The sequence below is a fragment of the Ictidomys tridecemlineatus genome, chromosome 9, assembly GCF_052094955.1.
Source record: "Ictidomys tridecemlineatus isolate mIctTri1 chromosome 9, mIctTri1.hap1, whole genome shotgun sequence".
Lineage (NCBI taxonomy): Eukaryota > Metazoa > Chordata > Mammalia > Rodentia > Sciuridae > Ictidomys > Ictidomys tridecemlineatus.
Genome location: NC_135485.1, coordinates 39,465,822 through 39,493,775, shown reverse-complemented (window position 1 = coordinate 39,493,775; position 27,954 = coordinate 39,465,822). Strand labels below are relative to the sequence as shown.

Sequence of the window (27,954 nt, the reverse complement as noted above, 5' to 3'; positions counted from 1 at the left end):
TTGAATTTCACTCCACCCCGGCATGATTAAAGACCACAAGAGACACTCTCAGGGCCCCAAAGCCACTGATGACCTCAAGATTCAGATTTCCGAGGTCGGGTTAATTTCGGCTCTCCTAAGTTAATTCTAACTGTGAAAATTACACATCTAACTTGTTCTCGGCAAAGTTCTACGCAGTCTCATAACTTCAGCCCAGGCAACCCCAATTCAGGTCTACCTCAGTGGCCACTTGTGTTTTCCAGTGAAGACTATGTTTCCCAGGATCTGCGCCCCACCAGAACTCTGTTGTTTTGCTCTTCCCGGAGCTCCATCAGGCATTCCAATGATGGGTGGGAGCTGGAGGATTTTTACACGGGAGCATTTTATGGGACAATCAGAATTCATAAATCTTTCTGCTTCCATGAACCAGATATTTAACCATGGGAGAACAAAATGACACTTTCTTCTAATCAACACTAAACTGATATGACTCTTAATGGGACAACCTTATTGAGCATTTAACTTGAGGTCACCAAATCCCCCAAACTAGGTCTCCTTGCTTGTAACAGGAACTCAAATGCCCGCCTATCTCCTCACAGTTCTACCCTGATCATCAGAAGTGGAAGGTAAAGCCTTTGCTCATTAGTAAATTAGATGATTAACAATCTGGACCGAGGGCTGGGGAGTGTACCTCCGTGGTAGAGCATTTTCCTAGCATGCCTTTGGCCCTGGGTTCCATCCCCAGAACAAGAAAAAAAACGGCAGAAAACTACATAAATGTCCACAAAATAAATGTCCGTCAACGTTTCTTGCAGCTAAGTTCTCCTAACTGGCGAAAAACGTTTCTTCCCCCTTGCTTGGAATCTCCTTGAAGCTTACTCCGAGGGTCATGGCAGTTCTTTAGAATGGCCAGTAGATGGCAGTGTTGGTCCAAAGACGTGCATCCCTGGGTTCCCTGATACACAGACGTCACCGCAAAGAATTCTGAGCTAAAATTCCCCAAATCTTAACTTACAATCTTCCTTTCTTAGGCTGTACTTTTAGGTTTCGTGGTGATCTCTGCTGAAAGCCTTGAATAGAAATCAAATATAACAAAACTGCTGTCGAAAATGCCTGAATCCCCTCAGGGCCCCAGGCTAGAGGCGGGCACCGCCACGATATCGCTAGGAGCGGTGCGCCAGGCAACCTGGCCTCGGCATCCAGGAGGACGCTGCTCTGCCAGACAGTAAAAGTTCAGCAGGACCCGTCTCTCAGGTATTGTGGAGCCCACGCCTTCACCACTTCGCGTTTCAGCCCGTCTGAGCAGGGAGACCACCTGGGCCAAGCCGAGGGGGTCCGCGATGCAGGTCCCCAGCCGCGCAGTCCAATCTGTTCCTTGCCATTTTCACCCCTCATAAACCCGCCCGGCAGGGACCGCAGCCTGGCTGATTGGAAACGACCTTTCCGCTGCACAATAACGCAGGGTCGTAAAACAAACAAACAGCAACAGGCCGCTGGCGCGGCAGGGCAACTTGTGCCAGGCTGGAACGCAGAAGCTGGCAACTGTCCCCCAAGAGAGCGCGGGACTTTGGTCCCCCGCAGACTGAATTATAATTAACACTCCAATTATCCAACCCAAACCCGGGACCTTAGCTCCCTTTCGCCCACCCAGCGCCTCCAGGTACCAAGAGCGCCTGCCGGGAGTTATCCAAGGCCCCCAGAAGAGGTAAAGGTGACCCTGATGATCCTAATTTCTAGGGGCCCTAGCTTCCAGCTCCGTTCCGCGACTGCGGCGCCGACCCTGGGTTAGCGGACACGGGGCTCGTCCCGGGATCCCGCTAGAGGGCGCGGCAGCGCCGCGTATCTTACCCGGCTGGCTCGCTCCGAAGCCCGCAGCTCAGACTCCAGGTCCCAGGCAGCGCAGCCGGGACCGCGACTTGCAAACCTTCCCTCCGAGGTTCTGCACCAGAGACGTTTTGCTCCCGTCACCGCCACACCCACACCTTCGCGGCGTGGGCCGCTCCACCTTCGGTCTCCTCCACGCTCTGGGAGGCTCGGTCGCCACTGTATTGGTGGTGACGCCGGTCCACTCCGAGGTCCCACTCCCCTAGTCGCCGCGCTCCCAGCCACAGAGCAGAAGATGCCGCCACACCCCAGGCACGACGCTCGGCGTTTGCATTGTTTTCGACTGAGACCTGAGAGGGGGCCGGGCGGGGTAGAGGGAGAGGGGCTGGGCGGGGTGGAGGGAGAGGGGCCGAGGGGTTTAGGGTTACAAGCGTGCACCAGCGCCTCCTGTGGGCCAGAGAGCCACACGGCCACGGGCGGCGGTAAGAGGGTCAGACCTAGGCGAGGGAAGCCTGAGCCCCCTCAGCTTTTAAGAAATTGGCCTTCTCCTGTACCCACCTGGCCCGACGCTCGCCCTAGCCGCTACCGCCCCCGAGCACACCCTAGTCCACTGTCGCCTCTTGCTCCCCTTTCATCGGGGAGGGAGAACTGTAGTAGAAGGAAGGGAAGGAGGCGACCCTAGTATGAAGTTCCCTTTTATCCCCTCCCACCATCCACTCTCCCAGCCCATCCCCGGTTCGCCGTTCAGTTTAAAACAAAAGGAAATGCCGCCGAGCCATTTCAGCAAAAGGCTAGCACCGGCAGGGCTACAGTGTAGTCGGGAAAAGCAATCTCCCCTGGCCCTGAATCCCGCGCTGGGCGCGATCCCGCAACATTCCTTACGCCCCTCTTCCCCAAGGCTGATGCTGCAGGGAGACCCCGCGCGCTGGACGCGAGGGACACTAAAAGCCGCACCTTTTGGTCACTTATTCAGTTTCTTTTGCTCTTTCCACTAAAATTGTCACTTTTTACAGTGTGTAACCTAGTGCCAGCTCCCAGAAAGCCAGAAGGAGTCCCACCCATCGAGGTCTACAGGAAGACGCTGGCCACCACGTCCCCAGGACGCGCGCCGCCCACGGCCTGTCCCCAGGAGGCACAAAACGGGCCCGCCTCGGCGCCAGACGCGTTTTCAGCTGCAAAGCCCAGCCCGTTGCCCCTCCCCTTGCATCCCTCCCCTGTCTGCGCCCCGGGAGGAAAGCAGCCCCGGCCGAGAGTTGGGCGCCTGGGCTCTGTTTCAAGTCCCTGGCGATTTAAGAACTGGATCAAGATCGCTGGGCACAAGGGACCATCTACGACTTGCTCCTGGCGCCTCCCTCTCCTCTGGCGCCCACTCACTCTCTAGAGCAAGGTCCAGCTGTAATTGGGTGAATCCAGAAGCAAGACTAGGCAAGAGCTCCGACGCAGGGACTGACCAGGGCGTCACAGTAGGACAGGACAGGTCCCCGGCTGTTTGGGAGTCAAGAAAATGTTCCTCTTCAAGAGGACCGTAGAAAGAAAGAGGCCGAGGACGGGGAGGAGGTGCAATGGCAGAGTCCAGGTCGGCCGATGGAGAGCAGGGTTATGTAAAAACCAGAGCCAGCGCGGCTGTGGGTGAGGTCCGCAAGCTCGGGGGCGCCCCTCCCTCTCCTCTGGCGGCCCAGGACCTCGCAGGGATGTCGTGCCCCGTTTGCCTTCAGACTCCATAAAGCTTCCTAGTTCTGATTGGGAGCGATCGAGGCGAGACGAGTGGGTCCAAAACATTGAGCAATATGGCCATGGAGCCAAAAAGCTATTTCCCACACCGCCCAGTCCGGGGCTTTTCCAGGCAGTGCAGCCCCGCGCAGGGCGGCCCAGACTTCATAGGGACCATCCACGCTTCCTCCCAGCCAGTGTTTTCCTCCCACCCTCGAAGATGGACTCAGTGTCAAGTTCCTCCAAGCAGTTTCCGCACATTCCGAGGTCGTAGCCTGGGCTGGGGGATGTCTAGTGCGGGACGGGCGCCCTGGCTTCGAAAGAGACCTACAGTAGACAGAGTGTCCCGCACTTCCTTTCTGACTAAGGCGCGACGCCAGGGCATTGGCACTCCGTACACCTGGCCGGGCCGTGCAGACACCATCCGGCTGCACGCTCGGGTCGGGCCACACTCTCCCTTTAGCAATGGGCTGGTCAACACCCTTTCCGAACAGACCGCTGACCCCAATAATTTCAAAGCCAAGTGGACGCCGCCCGCTCCCCTGGCGCTGCCCAGAGGAGTTAATCTCAGGTGTAAAAACTGAAGGAAAGATGCGCTTAGAAGGTTCGGAAGCCCGCAGGGAGGCCGCCTCTGGGAAAGAAATACAGAAAGGGCGATTGGTGAGGATGAAGCTGCGCCGGATGAGCGCGGGCGGCCAGTGCCACGCATCCCAACACGGAGAGAAGCACCAAGGGGAGAGAGTACCCCAGGCTGGGGTGCCCACAGGATGGGTGAGGACGGTTGGCCTCTCGCCTGTCTTACCAGCAGCCAACTTTGTCCGTTTCGGGTAGTTTCTGACTTCCTCACAAGAAGGTCAGCACTTTGGGGGAAGCTTGCACTCTTTTCTGCTTGCGGCCGGGACTGAGCAGAAAAAACGAGCACCGGGCTTTGCAGAAACGATTCCACTGAGAAGGAGGCGAGTGGAGACCAGTGGGGGGTGGGGACCACCGTGCACAATGAGGGCCCCTTGGAGTGCAGCTCCAAATTCCTTAAATCCCAGTTGCTGGAATGCGAGGCAACGACGACTTTTTCACTCGAGGCCAAATGTGTTTGTCATTACTCCAGACCGTTCGCCCGCGCCGCCGCTGTCGCCCCCGCCAGAGGCACTCAATCCGAGCGCACTGCGGGGCTGGTGCCGGCTGTTTCTCACACCTCACTGACCCAGCAAATCGCTCCGGAGCTCCCCAAACCCTCGCCCAGGCCGGTTCTCGGCTGGTCCTGCCTCCACCGCAGCGCTGAGTCTGGCCCCGGCTCGCACCAGGCGCAGCGCCGTCCAGTAATTACGCGCGGTTGGCTGGCGCCATGTGCACCCGGCAGGCACCCGAGGTCCGGCCTCCTCCAGGCAAGCCCTTCACACCTCCCCCGCCTCAAAACCCTTTCCCGCGCCCCACTCGGCGCCCTGCTCTCCCCACCTCTCCGGGTCCTCCAGCCGCGCTCCACACCACCGGCTGCTGCAATATCCCGCCAAACCGCGAACGAGGAATGAAAATACTCATTAAAAACCTGTCGCCTTCCAGGACCCACTGCCAAGAAGAGGGCAAACACCTCTACCTCCACCCCCAGCGTTACTTGGTGTTTGTCCCAGTATCCACGAATACCACCCCACCTCCAAAGAAACCTCAAAAATGTAAGCCTAAACAGTTTCTTTGGGAGGCCATAGGGTTGTTAGAAAAACACTGCTTTTAAAAAATAGGTCTGGAAAATGTTGTTGTTGTTGTTGTTGTTCAATTTCAGACTTCCTAACTCTATGGTTACACCCTCCAACCCCCTGAAATTTATTCAGAATAAATTACTCTCTGGATACATAACTGAAATTCAGCTCCACATTTTTTCTTCTTTTTTCTCCTCGCCCCAAGTTTGAAGTTAACTTCGCTTCTTCCAGAGCCAGAGTCTGATCATTTAGAAACAAAATCATTTTTTCCTTTCTCTTACCTTCTCCTCCTATGTCAATCCGAAATGGAAATCCTATACATGGAGTAAAAAGTATGTCCACGGCCTCCAAGTCACTGCTGCAGTCCTCTCCTCTGTTTCTCTCCTTCTAGTTCCAACTGTAATGGGCTCAAAAACCGCGTTTTGTAATTGATTCAATGTTATAGTCCATCCTTCTAAAACTAATCATTTGCTCTAAGTAAATAGCTGTCAGGAAATGAACCCCCCCTTCCTTGGCCTCTTCAAAATAAAAGTTACCCTAGAACTCCCTGCACTCTGAATCTCCCAGTCTCCAGATTGCGCCTTGGCTTTTGCTCTTACGCAATCAGGGGGTCCGGTCCCAACCCCCAGACTTCAACAACAACTGGCTGGGGGGAGGCTGAGAGGGGGCGGGCGGGGAGCAGACCAGATGGGGTGGGGGTGGTTGAAAGGGGAGGTGTTGACGCTCTGCCGGGAAAGGGGTTTCGTGGAACTACAAACAAACCGTCATTTCCAGAGTTTGCCTCCCAATTTGGGGGATATTTTCCTACGATGCTATAGCTGTGTATTCTTTTTGAGAAGAAGAAAAAGATCACGTAAAATTGTAGTTAATGCCCAGAAAGAATATAATCTGGACTTGAGAAATGTCCCTCTGTAGCAACTCCTGGCCTAACCAGAAATAGGGCCCTGGAGCGAAATCTCTAAGAGGTTGCGTCGTTTTGAACTAGGATCCTTGGGGTACTGGGGGTGCGGGGGGGGGGGGAGAGGTTGGGGGGGGGAACCATGTAGTTGTTAATCCTTTAATGGGATTAGGCAAACGGTTGAGTCCAATAAGATGATGACTGGTTTTTGAAAGACTAAATGGAGTCGAAGATAGAGTACAAATAACCGAGAATCTGCTTAAATTGGGAACGTTTTGGCACAGAACGACCTTTATGCCCTAGGAGCCACTTATCTTGTTGTGCCTTTGTTATGGGGATTATCTGGGAGAGGTTGCCCTAGCTTCTATCTCCATACAAAAGACCTCAGGCTTGGGTGTCTGGAGGACCGTCTAAAACAAGCCTGCCACCTCCGCATCCCGGGGAAGGGTGCATTTTGACTCTCCCTCAATTCCTTCCCACCGAATGGATCGTACGCTAAAGTTGAGCCTCAAACCCGGTGCCCCAGACCAGAAGAGACAGTATTGGAAAAGCACAATCCTGATTGCGAGGGAAAGGGGGCGCTGATGCTCCAAGAACCAGACTTGCGCGGAGTGGGACAGCCCAGAGAGGGCGGGGGAGGGGAGCCCATTAGCCTTCTGCGCTCGAATTTTGAATTATCTTGCTTGGGAGAGGTGGGGGGAGTCATCCTTTATCCTCCTCTCCCACCCCACCATCCACTCCACACACCCTTCAGTGAGCAGAGCGACCTGGTTGAGACTGGCACATCGAATAGCCAACACCTCTGCCTCACCAGGAGGGTGAACCCAGGATAGCGGGCAGAGGAGGGTCATAGAGAGAAGCTCCAAAGAGCGCGGAGCTGTACTTAACTGGGACAGGATCGTGGGGTGTCAAACTCTAAAAGAAAAAAAAAACTCCTAGGGCGGAGCTGGGGGCTTCATTCCCCCGGGCTCTTCTGCACGCCCTTCTCGTGCATCTTCAGCTCGAGTGACTGCACTGCTCGCTATTACTTCCACATGTTCCTTCAGGAAATCATTGAAGGCAAATGTATGAACAGCCCCTTGTTCGGAATGCTAGCAGGATACCGTAATGTTTGTAGATAACGAACGGGGACTAAGGACCCCCTCAAAAAAATCAGAGTGCGAAGGTAAAGGGGGAAGCCGGTACCGGCATTCGTGCAATTATTAACTATAAGTTGAGGTCTGAGTTTTTATACCTGGAGCCCAAAAGGGAAAGAGGCGAAGTAGGGAGCCTGCCAAGGAGGGCCCCCCTTTGCGACGCAGTTACGGCCAGCTGGTTCAGGCCGCCGCGGGCTCTATCTAGCACGCAGGGGCCCAGCGTTCCCCGCAAATGGTCACTTCACAGTTCATTTTAGAGCCCTTTAGAGGGGCCCAAAATGCGGGCTAGGCGGAGGTGTCTCCGAGCAGAAACTCCTCCGGAGTTTGAAGCAGAGAGAAATGGATGAGCAAGCGAGGACCCAGTTGTCCTTCTGGTAGTAATTACCTGCCTAATTTGAATGATGCCTTTGTTATGATCATTAACAAACATTTGCTAAAGGTTTCCATGTGTGACATTCTCAAAGGTTTAAAGGCCTGGGGAGCTGACTCCTGGGACAGCGACCCGGTGGGGGGTGGCGCAGGGAAGCAAATGGTTGGGGTGGGGGGAGATTTCGGCGAGGCTGGATCGAGCAAAATGAAGAGAGGTCAACATCTGCCTCCCCTGCCAAAGCAAAATAAACCCAGTGGTCAGGAGCAACCTCCGGGCAGGAGGCCCTCGAACTGAGGCGGGTGGTTTCTTAAACCCAGTCCTGCCCCTGCCGCCCCCGCCCCTCCCACTGCTCATAGGCGGGTTTGAATCGTGTTTTCCGCCCTCTACGGTCCGCGGGGCTCCTGGAGAGGTCGGGTCTGCTCCCGTCAGTCAGGACGGGGCTTGGGGGGGGGGGCGAGCCCAGCCGCGTTCTTCCTGTGTTGTTCTAAGATCCTTCCAGATTGCTCCCTCGACGCCCGGGGTCCTGGGTGGTCTCGGAGGCGCAGTAGGCAAGACGCACTGCCTGGCCAAGGCTGGCAGCCTAGTCCTTTCTCTCCTTCCTGGGTGTCTGCCCGGGAGATCCTGCGAGGACCATGTCGCTCTGGGATCCCAAAGTCCTGGCCTTCGCCAGCCTAGGCTGTGTACAGAGATCCCAACACGCACCCGGATGGTGATTTTCTCTTATGTTTGATTTTTGTGTCCACTCCCACCCCAGGGGTGAAGAGTGAAGGTTTTCTCTGAAAATCGGGAGTCCAGATGGCTGAGACCGCAGGGGAAGGAGGCCCAACTTCCGAACTGATCTGGGCCGGGAAGTTGGAGGAAAGGGATGCGAAGAGCGATGACTGTGGCCCTGTCTTTGTGCCTCTAGGAACCAGAAATTGGGTGCAAGTGTATAAAGAGGTGCAGTGGTGAGCTAACCCTCGAAAAGAGAGTCCCGCAAACCTTTTACAACCAGATCAAAATGGTAACTGTTTGGGGAGGCAGGCTTACCTGCCCTGCCCGGTGTCCCCAACTCCTTCGACCCAGTTCCTGGCTAAGAGCAGCTCGCGGAGCCACACCTCTGCCTTTCGTGGGCGTTTCCCTCCGAGTTGGCTTCTTGTGGTCTCCTCTGCTCCCCAGCTCCACCCCCAACCCAACACTACTTTCCTCCGACCTAAAGCAAAAGGTTCTTTTGCTTAAGACTTAAGGATGTAATTGGAACCAGAGCCTTTAGTTGTGAAAATCACATTTAAGAAACTTGCGAATTTCTTTTCAAATGCAGTCGATGGGCTGGGGCCAGGGTGTTTCTGGCCTCTCGAATTGAACATGAGGGCCTTTGGTGGTTTGCAAAAGAAAACTGCACTGAGTGCCCTTTCTCCCACCCCCTTTAACTCTGGTCTGCGTGTGGAAGCGCTGCCTCCCTGGGGCCAGCTAAGGGTCCTTCCCAGGAAGGCTCGGCTGAGGTCGCGGATGCAGCACACAGATGTGGGGTCCCTGAGAGGGAAGAGGACTCAGCGCCTGCCTCGGGTCTGCCCCCTGCGGAGGCTCCGAAGCTAGCCCCAGGAGCCTCTTTGCACGCTAAGATTGAAAGCGGTCCAAGACTTGGAAAAAGAGGAGTTCTCGTGAAGGGTCCAACAGGCCTGTGTAAATTGGTTGGCAATGACCCTCTCTCCAGGACCCCTGACCCACCTCTTCCGTGGTCGCCGGCTCAGTCCAAGATGCAGGGTCACCTCCGTGTTTTCTGGAACTCTCCAGAGAGTAGCAGAAGGCAGCTCCCTGTGGATGATACCTAACACACAGCCTGTTTAATTATCCTGAGAACCAGAGCTGGCTGAATGGTCCAGCCCAGCCAAGGTGGGCCATACATTCCTCAGAGCTGGGACAGATGTGGCAGGACCGGTCGTCCGTGGATCTGGCTTTTTGTTACCCTTTTACCTTGGGAGAGAGCCTGGCTTTGTGTTATCTAGGGATGTTGTTGTCCTCCTAACTTCCCTCTCCCCTTGAGGCCTTACGTTTTAGTTGCTTTTAATTTGAAAAACCGTGTGAGGGGTGGGGGAGGGAGTAAGGAGGTTGGGAGGTCTGCTCTTTATTAGGGGCCTCAGCCATCCAGCTTTCCAGCACACAGCTGTGGGTTGGGAGGGGAAGGAGGGGAAGGAGGGCTGGCTCTGTTTAGACCAGTCTGACTGAAGAAAGGCCTTGTCCTCTGCAAGTCCCAGTAGTACAACAGAGCCCTGTGAATTAAAGGAGGAGGAGGAGGAGGAGGAGGAGGAGGAGGAGGAGGAGGAGGAGGAGGAGGAGGAGGGAAGGAAGGAAAAACATCTTCCATGAGGAGATATTGTGAAGTGGAAAACCAATGGAACCTTGGGCTCTTCCTTTACTCTCTATTAAATGGGGATAATCATACATAATCCATGTGGTTGTCTTAGGAATTAAATAATATCCAAAATAAATAATGTGGCTTTTATTCAAACTTACATACCATAATTCAATACAATAGATATGTACTGAGCCTATGATACCCAAGGTTCTGGACCAAGGATACAGCTCTGCCTTCTTGGGATTATTCAAGCAATCAAACATGGAGTTGCACTGTAATACCATAGCAGTATTAAATATAGAGAGTGGTGTCTGAGCACAGAGGAGGAGAGGAAGCCCATTTGAGAGATAGGAGAGGGCTTCTTAGAAGAAAAAGACATCCTCTCTGAGAACCTAAGGATCCCGTTGAGAAGGAGTCTCATGTGCATGGGCTTAGAGGTGAGAGAGAACATGAGGTCAGCTGAAGTAAAAGAGGTTTAGAGTGACTGGTGTTCTTAATAGCTCTAGATGGGAAGGAGCATGAGCTAGAAGGCCAGATGGAGGAGGTCTTCTAGGCCATGCTAAGAGTCTGTGTGTAATTCTATGGAAGAACCAGAATTGATTTAGGGAGGCTCAGGACAGGAGCAAAGTTGAATTTCAGGCAAGATGCATCTGGATGATCCCAGGAGGCAAGGAGGCTACTGCTGCCACCTAGCCAAGAAGAAGTTTCCTGGGCTCCTGGGTGGTGGCTGGGTTTTGGAGAGATTGAAAGTGATCATATAAAGGGGAGTAGAAGGCACAACAGTCACTGGTTGAATGATGGAATGTGAGCTGTGAGCAATAGCGTGCGTGGTCCCTGGCTTAAGCTATAGCTGGTGACTTTTGCTTAGTTGGTGGACAACCAGGAACAGATTTAGAGAGGAAAATGATGAGGCTACTCTTACACACGATACACTGAAAAATTTCAGGAAAAGGATTAAAATGAGAAGAAAAATCAGGACAGACTTTTGGATAACTCTAGCATTTTCCGGTAGGCACAGAAGATAACTGAGAAAGATCAGCCAGAAATCTCCTGAATATCAGTGGACTTCTCTGAATCCATAAAGTGAGGGTTATTTGAATATAAAGAGCCAATTGCACTTTTTAAAAAAAATTTTGTATGTACATAAAAATTATATTTTGGATTTAACATATTATTGAGATTAATTTCATGTGGCCACTAAAAAATTTAAACCTACATGATGCTTACATTAGAGCCAACTGCACTTATCAACTAAAATTTACATTATAAATTGTAGCGAGACTTAAGTGATAGTTTTGTATTTATGAGTGATAATAAAAATTCTATGAAAACCTAAGAACTTTAGTTATTATATGACTGACAAAACTAGACTTCCCCCTTATTTTGATTCTTAAATACACTTTATATCAATTTTGATTTTAGATCACCCAAAGACTCAAAGTGGAGTTAAAGCCAGAACTCTGTCCTAATGAGACTCAATACTAGTTTTCTACTCCCACTTTCAACCCCAGCAAGCATTGGAGAGACTGAGGCAGGACTCTCTCTCAGGAAGGAAAAAATAGATGTATGATTCCAGAGACAAAGGATGTATATTTTCCTCTAGAAATTATTATTTCCTTCTCAGTAATAGAGTCACTGACTTCTCCCCTCCACCCCCCACTTTCTTGGGACAAAACCTTCCTTTAACAATCTCTATTGCAGATAGAGGTGGTCTTGAAGAAGAGTTCTAGTCAATATCCAGTAAGCAGAAGTGGTGCATCCAGTAAGCTGAGCATGGTGCAATATGCTTGTAATCCCAGCATCTCAGGAGGCTGAAACAGGAGGATGGCAAGTTCAAAGCCAGCCTCAGCAACTTATCAAGGACCTAAGCAACTCAGTGAGATCCTGTCTCTAAATAAAATATTTAAAAGAGGGGTGTGGCTCAGTGGTTAAGGATCCCTGGGTTCAATCCCTAGTATCAAAAGAAAAAGAAGGAGGAGGAGGAGGAGGAGGAGGAGGAGGAGGAGGAGGAGGAGGAGGGGGGAGGGGAGGAAGAAGGAGGAGGAGGAGGAAAAGAAGAAGTACTAGTAGTGGTAGGTGAAACTGCCCAATAAGTACCCAAAGAGGAAAGGACACAGTGGGACCCGGGTAACGCACACCTATAATCTCAATGATCCAAAGTTCCAGGCCAGCCTTGACAACTCACTGAGACCCTGTCTCAAAATAAAAAATAAAAAGGGCTGGGGATATAGTTCAGTGGGAGAACCCTGGGCACAATCCCTAGTACTGAAGGAAAAAAAAGAAAGAAAGAAAGAAAGTAAACGACATATTCTTCCTTGACGGGTGTTTTTGCTGGGTAGAAAGTAGATGTATGTAGCTTCAGCAGCTGTCTTAGACTATGAGGCCACCTGGAAAATGTAAACCAGGCAGCAGGGTGCAACAAAGTAGAAGGTCCCTGACCCCAGAGGCCCCAACAAACACTAATTGCCCCTCTCTCTCCTTGAAAATGCAGTGAAATTAAAATTCTCTCTTATTAAGTCACTTATTTTGAATTTTTCCGTTACTTGTAGCCAAACTAGCCTAAGTGATCGAGTCAAAAAGGGTTTTACTCATTCCAACTACCAATACAACCACCCTCACTCAGAAACAGGGCGGAAAGGCTGAAGACACACACAGCTGTGTGACATCCCGGTGAAGCCTACCAAAGCTGGATGTCTTCCTGCTGATGAGCTCATTTACCATTTCCCTGTGGGATCTGAAGTCCCTGTGTGTCTTTTACAACATTGAACTTGTAAATGCTGCTGGTTCGACTGAATCGTCTTTGGAGAGTCAGGGACACTAAAAGAAAGCTGAAGGGGATAAGAGGTCCAACAGTTTTCTCGGCCCTCTCTTTTCTCCTGGTCTCATGGTTTCATTCTTCATTCTAGTCTTACTCTGGCTTTTAATCTATTCCCACAGACCTTCCCTCTCTGCAGCTCCAGAGCCTCAAGGTATTTGCAACATGGACGGTTAGTGCTTTAAAAATACACTCTCAGAAAGGGAAATTGGCCCCGTTGTTGTAAGGTACTAAAACAATCCTGCCAGGAAAGCATCCTTTGGAGGTTCGGCCAACATCTTCTCCTGCACAAGGCCAGGAGATGATGGCTTCTGCTCCAATAGGAGAACTCTGGGTTTCTCTCCTCTCACTGGGCTAAGGTGGCTATGGTGGTGCATGGACCCTCTAGGTGCCAATCTCAGCCTTCCATCCAGCTGTCTCTGATCTTGATTTTTGTTGCTCCTAATTTGAGTGTGGATTCCCTCACTTCCTAACAAGAATTGAAATCACCTTTCCCCTCTGGCCTTTCTCCTCAGTATTTTTCCCCACTGAACTGTAGAAATTGGCAAATATTTATTCACTACCTCCTGTGCCAGGAATTGTGCTAGACTCGGATTCTGTCATGGACAAACAGACAAATCCTACGTGGGGCCTAGCTTCTGGTGGGGGAGACAGACAGAAAACAATCCAGGTCCTGATTAAATGGCAGACATGACTAGTGCTCCATGGACACCTGGTACTGTGGCCATCATGAGAAGCCCCGGCTGGTCCTGTCCCTCCAGAAAAATTTTCCCTGAGAAGAGGTGTTTAAAGCTTCTTGCAATTCCAAAGAAAGAAGTTACATTTAGATACTATTTTTAAGTCATTTAAAAAGTATAAGAAGTGTATGCTCGGTGGTGGCACATACCTGTAATCCCAGCAACTCAGGTTGAGGTTGAGGCAGGAGGATGGCAAGTTCAAAGCCAGCCTCAGCAACTTAGTGAGGCCCTAAGCAACTGATGAGACTGTCTCAAAATAAAAAATAAAAAGAGCTGAGAATGTGGCTCAGTGGTTAAGTTAAATTAAAAAAAAAGTGTTTGTTTGGATGGGTACAAAGTTAGCAAAGCAGTCTCTGTCTCTTGGAAAGGACTGTTTTTAGTGTCCTGTAATGGTGACATTGAAGCACACAACAATTGAATGCATTTGACTAAGGAACTGTCCTTGTTCAGAGAGATAACCTGTTCCCCTAGGATTGGCTATCTCAAAATCTGAACATAACCAAGACTCCAAACTGATGACATCTCCAAATCTGTCATCCTGGGGGTGGAGTTATCTTGGGGAGATAAGAGGACTTCGTGCTGTCGTCCAGCTCCATGAGCTAATGTTTCACAGGCTCACAAAGACAAAGTGATTGTCTTTCATTAAGGTGTATTTTCAATTATCCACTGATTACTTACAGGCTATCTGGGTTTGCACAACAAAATAAGATACCTAAGGCCTTTTAATGATCCAACAAGATGGTCTAAGATTCTTGTTGTGTGTGTGTATCCTGTTAGTTATTTTATTGCTCCGTAAATGTACTTATGCGTTGACTTCACTGCTCACTAAAGGTTAGTGCCTGTCCTCCTTGGGGGTGGGGGCGGGGACGGAAAGAAAGCACAGGACCTAGTTGAGTTCTAGCGCTACCGGGCTGTAATTTTCCACCACTAGAGGGCGCAAGAGGCCAGCTCAGAATCGAAATCCACCCTGGGTGCGTCCACAGTTGGTGCCAGAAATTCAGCCAAGTGTTCCCAAATATTGTGGAGAGGAACTAGATCAGGGCCTCGCCTACCCCAAGCCTCCCAGTCACCTCTGAAATCTGGCGGAATTGCAGTCTAGCCTTCAACAAGCCAGCGGTTACCCTGGATGTGTGCTTTACAGCCAATGTGAAATCCAACGGGCCCCCTGTTTGGAGTCATCCTCAGGGCACCAAGGTTTGCAGATAAGTGCTGGGGGAGGGGGCGAGGGAGTGATGCAATTCTAACTGACCACGACCGGTTTCCATCCCTCCCACTGCCTGCTCTGTGCTAGGTACCCGGGTGGTTTCAAATGGAAAGGAACAATTGTAGAGCTGTGAAAGCACGGAGTCGGGGAGCTTCCTGAGGTGGCTTCTGTCTGAGCCAAGCCTTGAAGAGTAAATCAGTAACTAAGGATGGAAAGCCAGAGGTATGTTCCTTGAAGAGGGATCAGTATACACAAAGGCACGGAGGTGGAAGTGCGAGAGAGACGTGTACTCACTCCATCCTGGCTGGGACAGGCAGTCCTTGCCCCTATGTGTGCTTTACAGCCAATGTGAAATCCAACGGGCCCCCAGGAACTGCAGAAATATATCCCTGAACTTGAACTTCAGTTCAATTCAAACTAAAATGCTCAATAGCTTCTGGTGTGATGGTGCATCCCAGCTACTCAGAGGTTGAGGCAGAAGGATAACAAGTTCATGACCAGCCTGGAGCAACCTAACCAGACCCTGTCTCAAAAAAAAGGGGGGTGGGGGATGTGGATGTGGCTCAGTGGTAGAGTATCCCTGGGTTCAATCCCCAAAATCAAAATAGTAATGGTAATAATAATAATAATAATAATAATAATAATAATAATAAATTAGTTAATTAAATGCTCAACATTGACTTCTATGACATCCAGTCAGTACCTCATAATATTAAACCAGCATCAGTTGTTTCAAATATCAAAACAAAAATCTCAAGCTGGGTATGTAGCTTGATGGTATAGTGCCCCTAGGTTTGATTCCCCAGCACCACTGGGGGTGGAAAAAAATCTGAGCTGCTAGTAAAAAAAAAAAAAATGGCATAGTAAATTTTACTTTTATTACCACTAAAACAATATTGTCAGACTGTCCCACATTGTGAAAAGCTTAACTTTCAGCAATTCTCCCATGGAAATAGCATTCCAAAATGGACAAGGATTATAGAAAATATTTCTAACCATATAATTTTCTATGAAACCATGGAAAAACCTGATATTAATATTATTGTGGGTTAGCCCCTTTTTGTCCACTTGGGAACATAAAGATTGATTGAACCTAAATGATTTTTCCAACTAAAAGATTCATAGTCTTTCTGGTTAATTCATGTTGTTACAAATGCCAGTCGGGCCTGACAGACACATACATATAAATTAAAAGAAAGATGCTGATAATTCAGATGTAATGCCTATTTTTAAAACTCTTTTTTTTTTTTAAAGAGAGAGTGAGAGAGAGAATTTTTAATTTTTATTTTTCAGTTCTCGGCGGACACAACATCTTTGTTGGTATGTGGTGCTGAGGATCGAACCCGGGTCGCACGCATACCAGGCGAGCGCGCTACCGCTTGAGCCACATCCCCAGCCCTAATGCCTATTTTTATACTGGTCAAATTTAGCCATAACTGTGATGACTTTGAACTTTGCATTTAATCCTCTAACACTAACCCATAATCTCCTAAATAAATGTGGAATGCCATATTTTCATTTGAAAAAAAAAAAAAGCCTGAAAGTATACTTAAGATATACTTCAATACTCCTTGAGATAGAAACACATCAGATTATCACACACATGCAAAGTAAGAAATACCTGAAATACACTGTCCTTGATTCCTATAGATCACTTAACTTTTTCAATGGTACCATTCAAATTAGATCTGACGATTCTATGAGACATAGCTTCTATTTCTCTAGATTAAAAAAACAACAACAATGAAGTGAGGCACAGTGATGCATACCTGTAATCCCAGTGATTTGAGAGGCTCGCACAGGAGGATCACCAATTCGAGGCCAGCTTCTGCAACTAGAGGAGACCCTGTCTTAGGGGATGTAGCTCAGGAGGTACAAGCCCTTGCATTCAATCCCCGGTACTGAAAGGGAGAAAAAATAATTGAATATCAAAAATTTATTTCATTGAACCTAATACCTAGCATACAAAATTAATCTATTGACAATAGAAATTAGACCTCATATCTTTATTCTGCATATGGAATACATGAGTGGTCTGTTGCTACGTGCTTAAGTTTTGCTCTTGCATTCAAATGAGAGTGAATGTATTTCCAAATAAAAGACAATTTTAAACTACAGGCTCACACTTCAGAGAGTGGTTATCTTATCTGCCTGGCTCCTGTTTGCTTTCCCTAAAGCCACCAATAAAACATGAGAAAGTGGAATTGGAGACTCTAGATTTGCCCACCCCACCCCATCTGGAGAACAAAGGAAGGGCTTGTCTGATGGATTCTGCCTAGTACTGGGTCTTTCTGCAGAGTGTCACCAAGAACTGTAGCTAAAATGCCTGGGGCTGGAGTTGAGGCTAGTGCTAGGGTACTCTCCTGGCAAGCTTGAAGTCCTAGGTTAGATCTCCAGCACCTCAAAAAAAATAAATAAATAAAATAAAATGCATAGCTCTCTCCCTGACCAGTACAAGCTTCACTCCATAGCTGGGTGACACATGGTTTTCCCTGGGTCACACATACCATCACACACACCATCCAGAGATTAAATGCCAACCAGGTCAACATATTTGCTGGAAGGTTGTATGAAAAATAAATATTTTAATTGTCCTCATACTTTCTGAATCCAGACCAATGGGAGTCCATTGTTTCTATTCCATTTTATGCAATCCCTCAGTTCTGATGCCATTGTGCTCCTTCTGAAGCATTTCTGAAACTGCTAGTTTATCTGATGCTCCTCCCAGCCACTGATAGCCAGGGCAGCGACAGAGTGGGAAAGGTCTCTGACTTGCCAAAGCTACTGTGCATACTCAGGTAGGGAAGGAACAGGACCTTTCTGGCCTGGGCTGCCCCACAGTGGGCAAGGTGTTCTTGGATGCTGGAAACAGTCTACGAGGTGGAACCTGATGGGGACAGAGTTGCTAATCAGAGAGCTCAGAATTGACATGTGCTTTTTCTCCCCTAGGCTGGGCAAGCTGGGTTTTCTTCCTCCTGTGATTCCCCTCCCCCCCCCCCAGTATTGTGCTTCAAATGCATAAATGCCACTCACTTCCAAAGGTGTATTGAGGGATGGAGATGTACCCCACAGGTAGTTCTGATGCCAAAGCTCAGTCCTTGTCCCTGATGCCAATCCAATAATGAGGACACAGTTTTGAGAAACAGGAAAAAAGAAGATCTGTTGTTTTGCTAGCAAAGGAGAAACACAGGGGACTCCTGTCCCAAAGGCTGTGATTCTGCCCATCAGCGGGAACAAGGGGCTTTTATAGGGGTGACTCAAAGGCTACATTCCACGCATTCTCTGTTTGAGTTGTAATTTGCTTATTAACTTGGGAGATAGTCATTTCTGAGGTCTTCAGTGCCATCCCCAAAGTATGGATTTCTTTGTTTCTATGGTGGGTGTGTACTCAAGGACAGATAAATCTGCCTAAAATGGGGAAGCAAGGTGGTTTCCCCTGCGATGAGAGTACAGGAGAGATTAAAATTAATTTCAGTGGCTGGGCAGTAAGGGTCATTTTCAAAGCACAAAGTGGACCACTGTTAGAGTTCCAAGATCCTTGCCACAGCCTACAAAGGCTACCATGGAGGGTCCCGGACACCATCTCCAGGATTGTCCTGCCCTCTGAGGCTCCAGCACCCAGACCTTGACAACCTATTCTTTAGATCAGAATCTAGACAATTCAGAAAACACTTGTCAGTGGACAAAAAAATCACTGCAATTTAATTCAGCCATCTTAATTGGCTTTGTTTTTTGATGATAGAATGAGGCAACAACACTTCACTCTGCAAAACAGAATCAGAATGTTGAGTGCTCTGATGATCCAAGCAAAGGAAATTGGTTTTGTAGACAGAAGGGCTTAAAGAAAGAGAAAGACAAAAAGCAGTTTGGTGATGTCAAATTAAGGGTGATGTCCTTGTAAGGGGTGTGTGTATGTGTGTGTGTGTGTGTGTGTGTGTGTGTAGTGGGGGGAACTATCAGAAAAAAACTGATAAGTTATCCTCAGATTATTTCAGGTTAATTGTTTTGTGTAAAGATTATGGGGATCCCAGTTGAAACTGACTTGTTTGGGAAATTCAACTGTTATTGCTCTCATTTTGATTTCTCAGAAGTTCACCTAAACAGCTTAGTTTCAGCTTGGCGAATTGGAACTTGAATGTGAATGAGTCCATTTTGGATTTTTTAACGGGGTCCTTTTTTTTTTTTTTGGCATTACAATTCTTATTACACATATAGAGCACAGATTTTCATATCTCTGGTTGTATATAAAGTATGTTCACACCAATTTGTATCTTTATACATGTACTTTGGATAATATGTCCATCACATTCCACCATCATTGCTAACCCCCTGCCTCCTCCCTTCCCCTCCCACCCCTCTGCCCTATCTAGAGTTCATCTCTTCCTCCCATGCTTCCCCTCTCTAGCCCACTATGAATCAGTCACTTTATATCAGAGAAAATATTCAGCATTTTGTTTTTTGGGATTGGCTAACTCCACTTAGCATTATCTTCTCCAACTCCATCCATTTACCTGCAAATGCCATGATTTTATTCTTTTTTATTGCTGAGTATGCCATTGTGTATAAATGTCACATTTTTAAAATCCATTCATCTATTGAAGGGCATCTAGGTTGGTTCCACAGTTTAGCTATTGTGAGTTGTGCTGCTATAAACATTGATGTGGCTGTGTCCCTGAAGTATGCTGTGTTTAAATCCTTTGAGTATAGACCGAGGAGTGGGACAGCTGGGTCAAATCATGGTTCCATTCCCAGCTTTCCAAATCTCCATATTGCTTTCCATATTGGCTTTACCAATTTGCAGTCCCACCAGCAGTGTATGAGTGTGCCTTTTCCCCCACATCCTCACCAACACTTATTATTGTTTGTCTTCATAATAGCTGCCATTCTGACTGGAATAAGATGATATCTTAGAGTGGTTTTGAATTGCATTTCTCTAATTGCTAGAGATGATGAACATTTTTTCATGTATTTGTTGATTGATTGTATATCACTTCAAAGAAGTGTCTGTTCAGGTCCTTGGCCCATTAATTGATTGGGCTATTTGTTTTTTTGGTGCTTAGCTCTTTGAGTTCTTTATATACCCTAGAGATTAGTGCTCTTTCTGATATGTGGGGTTAAAAATTCATTCACAAGAGGCTGGGGATGTGGCTCAAGCGGTAACGCGCTTGTCTGACATGCATGGGGTGCTGGGTTCAATCCTCAGCACCACATACAAATAAAATAAAGATGTTGTGTCCACTGAAAACTAAATAATAAATATTTTAAAATTCTCTCTCTCTTTCTCTCTCTCTCTCTTAAAAAAAAATTGCTCCCAAAATGTAGGCTCTCTATTCACCTCACAGATTATTTCTTTTGCTGAGAAGAAACATTTTTAGTTTTAATCCATCCCATTTATTGATTCCTAGTTTTAATTCTTGTGCTATAGAAGTCTTATTAAGGAAGTTGGGGCCTAATCCACATGATGAAGATTAGGGCCTACTTTTTTTTCTATTAGACACAGAGTCTCTGGTTTAATTCCAAGGTTCTTGATCCACTTTGAGTTGAGTTTTGTTTTATGGTGAGAGATAGGGGTTTAATTTCATTTGTTGCGTATGGATTTCCAGTTTTCCCAGCACCATTTCTTGAATGCATGTTCTTGGTGCCTTTGTCTAATATAAGATAATTGTAATTTTGTGGGTTAGTCTCTGTGTCCTCTATTCTGTACCATTGGTCTACCAATCCATTTTGGTGCCAATACCATGCTGTTTTTGTTACTATTGCTCAGTACTATAGTTTAAGGTCTGGTATAGTGATGCCTCTTGCTTCACTCTTCCTGCTAAGGATTACTTTAGCTATTCTGGGTCTCTTATTTTTCCAGATGAATTTCATGATTGCTCTTTTTATTTCTATGAGGAATGTCATTTGAATTTTGATTGGAATTACATTAAATCTGTATAGTGCTTTTGGTAGTATGGCTATTTTGATAATATTAATTCTGCCTATCCAAGAGCAAGGTAGATAGATCTTTCCATCTTTTAAGGTCTTCTTTGATTTCTTTCTTTAGGGTTCTGTAGTTTTCATTGTATACATCTTTTACCTCTTTTGTTAAGTTGATTGCCAAGTTTGTTTGTTTGTTTGTTTTTTGAGATTTTTGTAATTGGGGTAGTTTTCCTCATTTCTTTCTCAGAAGATTTGTCACTTATGGGGCTGGGCATGTGGCTCAAGCTGTAGCGTGCTCGCCTGGCACGCGTGTGGCCCAGGTTCGATCCTCAGCACCACATACAAACAAAGATGTTGTGTCCTCCAAAAACTAAAAAATAAATAAAATATTTTAAAAAAAGATTTGTCACTTATATACAGCAATGCCTTTGATTTATGGGTGTTGATTTTATAACCTGCTACTTTGCTGAATTCATTTACTAGTTCTAGAAGTTTTCTGGTGGAGCTTTTTGGGTCTTCTAGGTATAGAATCATATCGTCAGCAAATAAGGCTAATTTAAGTTCTTCTTTTCCTATACGTAGCCCTTTGATTTCTCTCGTCTGTCTAATTGCTCTGGCCAGTGTTTCAAGAACTATTTAACCTGGTCTTTTCAAGAATTTAGTTCAAAACAATGGCCTCCCATAATTTTTATTCAACACATTCTTTTACTTCTCAATCTGCTGTATGTTCTCTGGTTGGTATTTTTGTTTCCTTTTCTTTTTTTTCCTAGGAAAATTTTTTTCTTCTATTGCAACACTCTATGAACAGAATAATAAGAGGTGGGAATTTTCCACTTTGTGACCAAGACAAGACTACAAGCATCTCCTTACTGCTTTTGTGGTGTTATTTGATCTGAGCTAAGGAAATCAGGGAGGTGAAAGAGAGATTCTGGAATCCTGGGGGGAAAAAAATACCCTATCTGAGTATGACTATTTCCCCCTTTTATCCTGGGAGTTCATTTCAGGATTGGCAATGCTCCAGGTTTTCTGTCTGAGTCCTTTTGATTTTCTCCATTTCCCCTGGAATCAGCCAGCACCAACTCCATGGTGGGAAGCCTTGAGTCACAAGGAATTCAAACAAATGTGATTCTCCACAAGTCCTTCACCTCTGGAGTAAGGATACCTCGTTCACTCAGTTTTCTAATACCCTAAAGCTAGAGGTTTTCTTTGTTCTTGTTCCTCCCTTTGGGCCGTTAATGACTTTTATTAATTTTACCTTCTAAGAGTATTTCAAATCTGTCCTCTACTCCCTCCCACTCCATGCCATCCACCTGTTCCCAAGAGACTCCTCTTACTTACTTCCAATGACTTTTTTGTGTCTACCACTGCCTGTTAACCCACTCTGCACACAGCAGTCGGGTCACTCTTTTTTAAAATATAAGCTCTTATGTTATCAAAACATAATACATATATATAAAGAACACAAACCAGAGTATATAACTCAAGTGATTTTACACCAAAGGACACACTCACGTGATCAGCACCCAGCTCCATATGTGGAAGGTGACCGGTATTTCAGAAGCTAATCACCTCACTTCTACATGATCCCCTCTTCCAAAGGTACTCACTCCCCTAACTTCCAACACAGTAAGTTTGGTTTTGCTTGTTTTATAACTTATATAAATAGACTCATCTATTTGGCTCCTTTCACTCAACATTTGTTAATGAAATTCATCCACATTGCTGCTTAGAGTAGGAGATTGTTTATTCTCCTTTCTGGGGAGCATTTCATTGTATGATTTCACCCCAATTTATTTATCCATCCTATCATTGATGGATATTTGAGTAGTTTCCATTTTATACCTATCACAAATAATGCTGCCATGAACACTCTCCTTTTGGTGAGCATATGAGTGCATTTTTGTTAGGAATAGACTAGGGAGTGGAACTGCTGGGTCCTTCCTGGTATGCATCCTCTAGTAGATGTTGCCAATTTTTCAAACAGTTGCACCAATTTTTGCTCTCACTAAGGAGTATGAACACTGCATTTGTTCTCAAATCTATCCAATCCATGATGTTTGTCTGTCTTTTTAATTTTATGCATTCTCATGGGCAGCCTGCTATTACATTAATTTAATCAATGTCATTTCCTGCTTAATAGCTTTCAATGGCTTTTCATTTGATTTTGTATTTGTGTGTCCCAGAAATTGAATCTAGAGCCTAGTGTATATTGAGTAAAAGCTCTAGCACAGAGCCACACCCCCAGCCATCTCATTGAAACTAAAAGGGACTCCATGCCTACCTCCCCCAAGTCATCTCCTCCCTCTCTCTCTCTCTCTCTCTCTCTCTCTCTCTCTCTCTCTCTCTCTGTCTCTCTCTCTCACTGTTTCTCTCTCTTTCTCTCTTTCCCCAGTACCAGGGATTGAATAAAGGGGTGCTTAGCCAGTGAGCTACATCCTCAGCCCTTTTTATATCTTATTTAAGGTCTTGCTTAGCTGCTGAGGCTGGCTCTGAACTCAAGATCCTCCTGCCTCAGCCTCCCAAGCTGTGGGATGACAGTCGTGTGCCACAGTTCCCAGCAACTCATACCACTCTCACTACAATAGTCTTTTCTTCTAAAAATCTGCCAGGCTATTTCCCTCCTCCAAATCTGCACACTGCTTTCCCAATGCCTGAAAACTCTCTTCCTCTCACCCTCCCCACCATCTTCATAAGCCTTCCTTCCAGTGCTTCATATCTTAGACTTCAAGACCTTGGGTCCCTGTCCCCTTTCTTTCCTGTTCTTTCTTCTGCCACAAAACTACCACACAGCACTAATCACAGCTTGTGCTTACATCTTTATCTATCGGTGCTCTCTCTCCCTCCTCCCTCCCTCTCTCTTTTTCTCATTACACTGTAAAGTCCTTGAAGATGAGAAGCCTGTCTGCTTCATGACTTGCTGCAGTACCTGTTCCTAGCAGATAGCATTTGGCATATTCTGAGCATTCATCAAATGTCAGTGGGAACAATGACTGAATGAATCCTGTCTATTTCAGACAGTGAGTAAAATAACAGTGACTATCATCTTTGAGTGGGGAATTTTGATACCACCTGAAGAAAGGAGTCTGCCTAGCTGTATGGAAACTGCATGGCTGGAGTGGACATGGAGAGGCCCTGAGAGATGGCTCAAGCAATGCAAAAGGAGCCCAGAGCTTGCCTGTGAGGAAAGAGGCTCCAGAAAGTCCAGGAGTTAATCCAGAGAGATTTCCTGTTAAAGGAGACTACAGCCTCGTCCCTGGGGGAAGATTTGGGAGTTACAGAAAATGAATTTTTGCAAATAATCCAATATCCCTCCACATCTCCAGGAAGCACCCTAATGTCTTCCAGGAAGAATGCCCCTTTTCTTACACTGGTCTCTGGAGCTTCAATCCTTCCTAGAGAGCTGTTCAGGCCTTAGGGAGCAGCTGGCTCAGATCCTGAAGTGCAAGAAAGAATAAGCTTCAAGTGTTCTAACGTTTCAATAACAATGGGGAGAGAATGTGATAACATAAAAAAGAATGTTCCTGGGAAGATTTTCCAGAATACATTAATTATCATAAATTGGTGATTTTGTGCATTTCTTAAATATGTTCAGCCTCTCTGGTGCCAACTTGATTTCCCTCTATTGTCTATCCCATCAAACAGCATCCACCTGACAGCCACCACTGAGCATTTCCTACTGGACCAGGGAGGCTAAGCAGCCTCTGTGTGAGCAGAATAGAGAAGCACGAAGTATTCAAATGAGAACAAGAGCAGGATTTACTGTCATTTTCATTTAAAATGCCATATTAACTTTCCAGATAATTGGAACGCATTCATCCTCTGCGGTGCATACACGTTTAAGGGTTTGCTTTGGCTCCAGTGATCCTGCTGATTTAGCCACAAAAGTATGTTTCACATCACAAGCTGCATGTTCAACATACCTTAGCCCCATATAAACGTGCATTTCTGCAGGGCATCTGGTATTTTAAATTAAAAGTGGTCATTTTATTGGAATAAAACATCTAATTTCAGGGGAAAAGTTAATTGCACAGGTCCTGTCAATAAACTTGAGGGTCTCCTGGCTGCTCAGGAGACAAAGATGTCCAGGCGAGGTCCTTGTCCTCAGAGAGCTTGCACATGACAGGCAAAGGACAGATAAAAGGTAATTGTGTAAAATGTGCTGAGCTACAGTTGAGTTTAACTAGAGTTGATGTGGGAACCCTAAGAAGGGGTGGAAATGGGGGTGCTAGGCAAACCCGTTTAGAAGTTGCTCTTCTTTATTTGACATTCTTTTTTCTAGCCTTTCAAAATTCAGCTCAGTGACATTCCTGGGAGTATTCCTGACCTCTCTCTCTCTTTTTTTTTTTATTGATTGTTCAAAACATTACAAAGCTCATGACATATCATCTTTCATACATTTGATTCAAGTGAGTTATGAGTGGTTTTGTAACCACTCTCTGTGAATTATATTTGGGTCTGCTTGCTTGTTTTGGGGGGTACTAGAGATTGAACCCAGGTGTGCTTTAACCCTGAGCTACATCCCCATTCTCTTTCTTTTATTATTATTATTATTATTATTATTATTAGAGACAGGTCTTTCTAAGTTGGTGAGGATCTAAGTTACCCACACTGGCCTCAAACTGGCCATCATCCTGCCTCAGCCTCCTGAGTTGCTGGAATTACAGATGTGCATTACTACACCTGGCCATCTGCACATCCTCAGGAGACAATGTAATGTTGTTGTCAGAAACATGGACTCCTCCGGAGTCAGCGGGGTTGCTGTCCATCTGCTAACACTCTCCTTTCCTTCCCCTTGTCTCAGTTTCCTTCCCTGGGTAAAGGTCCAAGAGTTAGGTTGAGTAAAACAATTAGAACAGTACTGTTGATGCCCAGTATGAGTCTTATTATTGCTCCATGATTGTCTGGTTTTTTTTCACTTGGTTAAATAAACCTTTCAGCTGTGGGGGTGGGGGATGGATGGTCCAAATCACTAAAGTGTTTATGGGACTTTCCAAGAAATCAAGATTAAAGAGATAACAACCTACAGACCAGTTCTATCAGCATGATAATGAAGTTCCCCCTTCCTTAATCCTTACATACAAAAAAAGTAATCTAATCTCTAATATTAGCAATCAGTTGTTTATCTATTGCCCAGGCTCCTCTTTCATAAGGAAAGAAACTTTGAAATAACAGACCCCCCACACACATACACTTTTATTTATTTATTTTTTTGGGGGGGTACCAGAGATTGAACCCAGGGGCACTTAACCACTGAGCCACATCCCCCAGCCCTTTTTAATATTTTTATTTAGAAACAAATCTTGATAAACTGTTTAGGGCCCTGCTAATTTGCTGAGGCTGGCCTTGAACTTGTGATCCTCTTGCCTCAACCTCCCTAACTGCTAGTATTACAGGAATAGGTCTCTGTGCCCAGCTCAGATCCACTTTTTATTCTTGCTATTTTCTTCAACTCTTCCCTGCCTATAAAAGCAACCACTCTACTTGGCTCCTTGGGACACTTATTCTACTTTTATGGAATAAAGTGTTGCCTGATTCTGTAATCAAAAACAAAGCCAAATAAGTTTTTTTTGTTTGTTTGTGGTACTTGAGGTTGAACCCAGGGGTGCTTTACCACTCACCTATATCCCTTTTTTATTTTTTATTTTTTAAAATATTTTTAACAGGGTCTGATTAAGTTGTTCAGGCTGGCCTAGTACTGTTATGCTCGAATTCGGGACCCCCAAAAGACTACCAGAGACCAAGATCGGTGTAAGCAGCAAAGACGCGTTTATTGTGAGCTAGCTTGGTCCTCCACGCGCACACACAGCAACTGGTGATGCTGAGAGACCCTGAGCCCAGGGTTTGCAGCAGTTTTATACACTCTTTGGGGGAAGGCAGGGACTTCACATACATCATAGCATCTCTTAGCAAATCATCACACACCACGGGACAATCAAACAACAACTCTAAAACATGATTAGCACATTCACTGGTGGGAACAAGTTGGGTAGGGGTGATTGGTTACTACAAGAGGGGGATTCATTTGAACTGATTGGTTTAAGCCAAGAGGGGTGTTCCTGCTTAACTACATGGTTCCCCAACATGTTATCAACCACCAAAACTATTGGGAGGGTCATCTGGCATCCCAGGTATTTCCCTGTCTCATGCTGATGGGTGGCTGCTAGGGGGTTGCTATGGGTCCCCACCTAGCCTGACTAAGTCAGGGACATCAGGCACAGCAGATCTCTACTGTTATTTGTAGATAAACAACTTTTTTTTAAAATTTAATTTAATTTATTTTATTTTTTTATTGGTTGTTCACAACATTACAAAGCTCTTGACATCAAGAAAAAATTGGGAGTTCATAACCCACCTCAATCTAATGTATGAAATATGATATGTTATTTGTAGATAAACAACTTAACAGGGTGGGGATGTGCCTAGGAGTGCTCTGTGGGTCTTTCCAAGGACAAAGGTCACACCCCCTTCCTTGGACAGGCTTTGCTCTGAGGTAGAGGCTGGTTTCTCAGTATTTGAGATGCTCCTGCCTCGGCCTCCTGAGTAGTTAGTTGGAATTACAGGTGTGTGCAACCAAACCAGGCACCAATCAAGATTTTAAAGTTAATTGTTGGAATGTTGACCTTTAACAACTTGACTTAAGTTCCACAGGAGCACGTACTATCTTTTTCATTTTTTTCTATTCGTGGGCCCCAACCATTGTCTGCTCCTCCAGTGTCTAATGCAGTCCCTGAGCACTTCAAGTGCAAAAAATAATATTTGCTGAGTTGATAAGTGTCTCCAAGGTGCCATGTGAACCAAATTTGAGCTCCTTATGGCATAACCAAAAGCTCAGTCCTTGTCCTTGATGCCAGTCCAATAACAAGGTCTCTCAGGACAAGGTCTTGAGAAAAAGGAAAATGTTTTATTGCTTGGCTAGCGAAGGGGAAACCCAGGGGACTCCTGTCCCCGAGCCAGTGATTCTACCCATCATGGGGAGCAGGGGTTTTTTAAAGAGGTGATGCAGAGAAGTGAAATTACAGAGGAGAGATCAGAAAGGAGAAGATTAGGGAAAAGATGATCAGGGAAAAGATTAGAGAGGAGAAGGTCAGGAAAAATAAGGTTGGGGAAAAAAGCAACAAGGGATATAGTCAAAGCATCAAGTGAACCCCTGTTACAATGGAGGTCATTTAAAAATTATATAGACAACATTGGATGCTTTAAATGGTTACTTAGATATACGCTGTTGCTAAATGATGATCCCTAAAACTCATCTAGCACCTACTAAATGCCAGACATGTAGCTGAATACACTATGCAAATTACTTTGCTTAAATCTTATTTAAACCAACAATGTACTT

General features: G+C 46.3%; 1 protein-coding gene and 1 long non-coding RNA gene across 4 annotated transcripts in view; one reads left to right on the top strand and one right to left on the bottom strand.

Moving 5' to 3' along the window:
- The window catches only part of Pdgfra (platelet derived growth factor receptor alpha), a 49,030-nt gene extending 43,328 nt beyond the window's left edge, over positions 1–5,702 (bottom strand). Inside the window, exons 1-2 of one of the 2 annotated variants that reach the window (XM_078021300.1) lie at positions 5,486–5,702; positions 1,828–2,188 (exon numbers count right to left, since the gene is read on the bottom strand). The gene's annotated coding sequence lies outside the window, so the exon portion shown is untranslated. The remainder of the gene's footprint in view (positions 1–1,827; positions 2,189–5,485) is intronic. The other variant, XM_005320010.4, reaches the window with a different exon arrangement.
- An 8,646-nt stretch (positions 5,703–14,348) lies between these two features.
- LOC144366674 (uncharacterized) lies at positions 14,349–24,889 on the top strand. 2 transcript variants are annotated; one of them, XR_013425777.1, is made up of 3 exons: positions 14,349–14,689; positions 14,787–14,921; positions 23,633–24,889. It is a non-coding gene; the product is annotated as an uncharacterized LOC144366674 (long non-coding RNA). The 2 variants fall into 2 exon arrangements; XR_013425776.1 differs by lacking the exon at positions 23,633–24,889 and adding an exon at positions 15,993–19,215 and having other exon boundaries at positions 14,414–14,689.
- Positions 24,890–27,954: the final 3,065 nt, after the last annotated feature.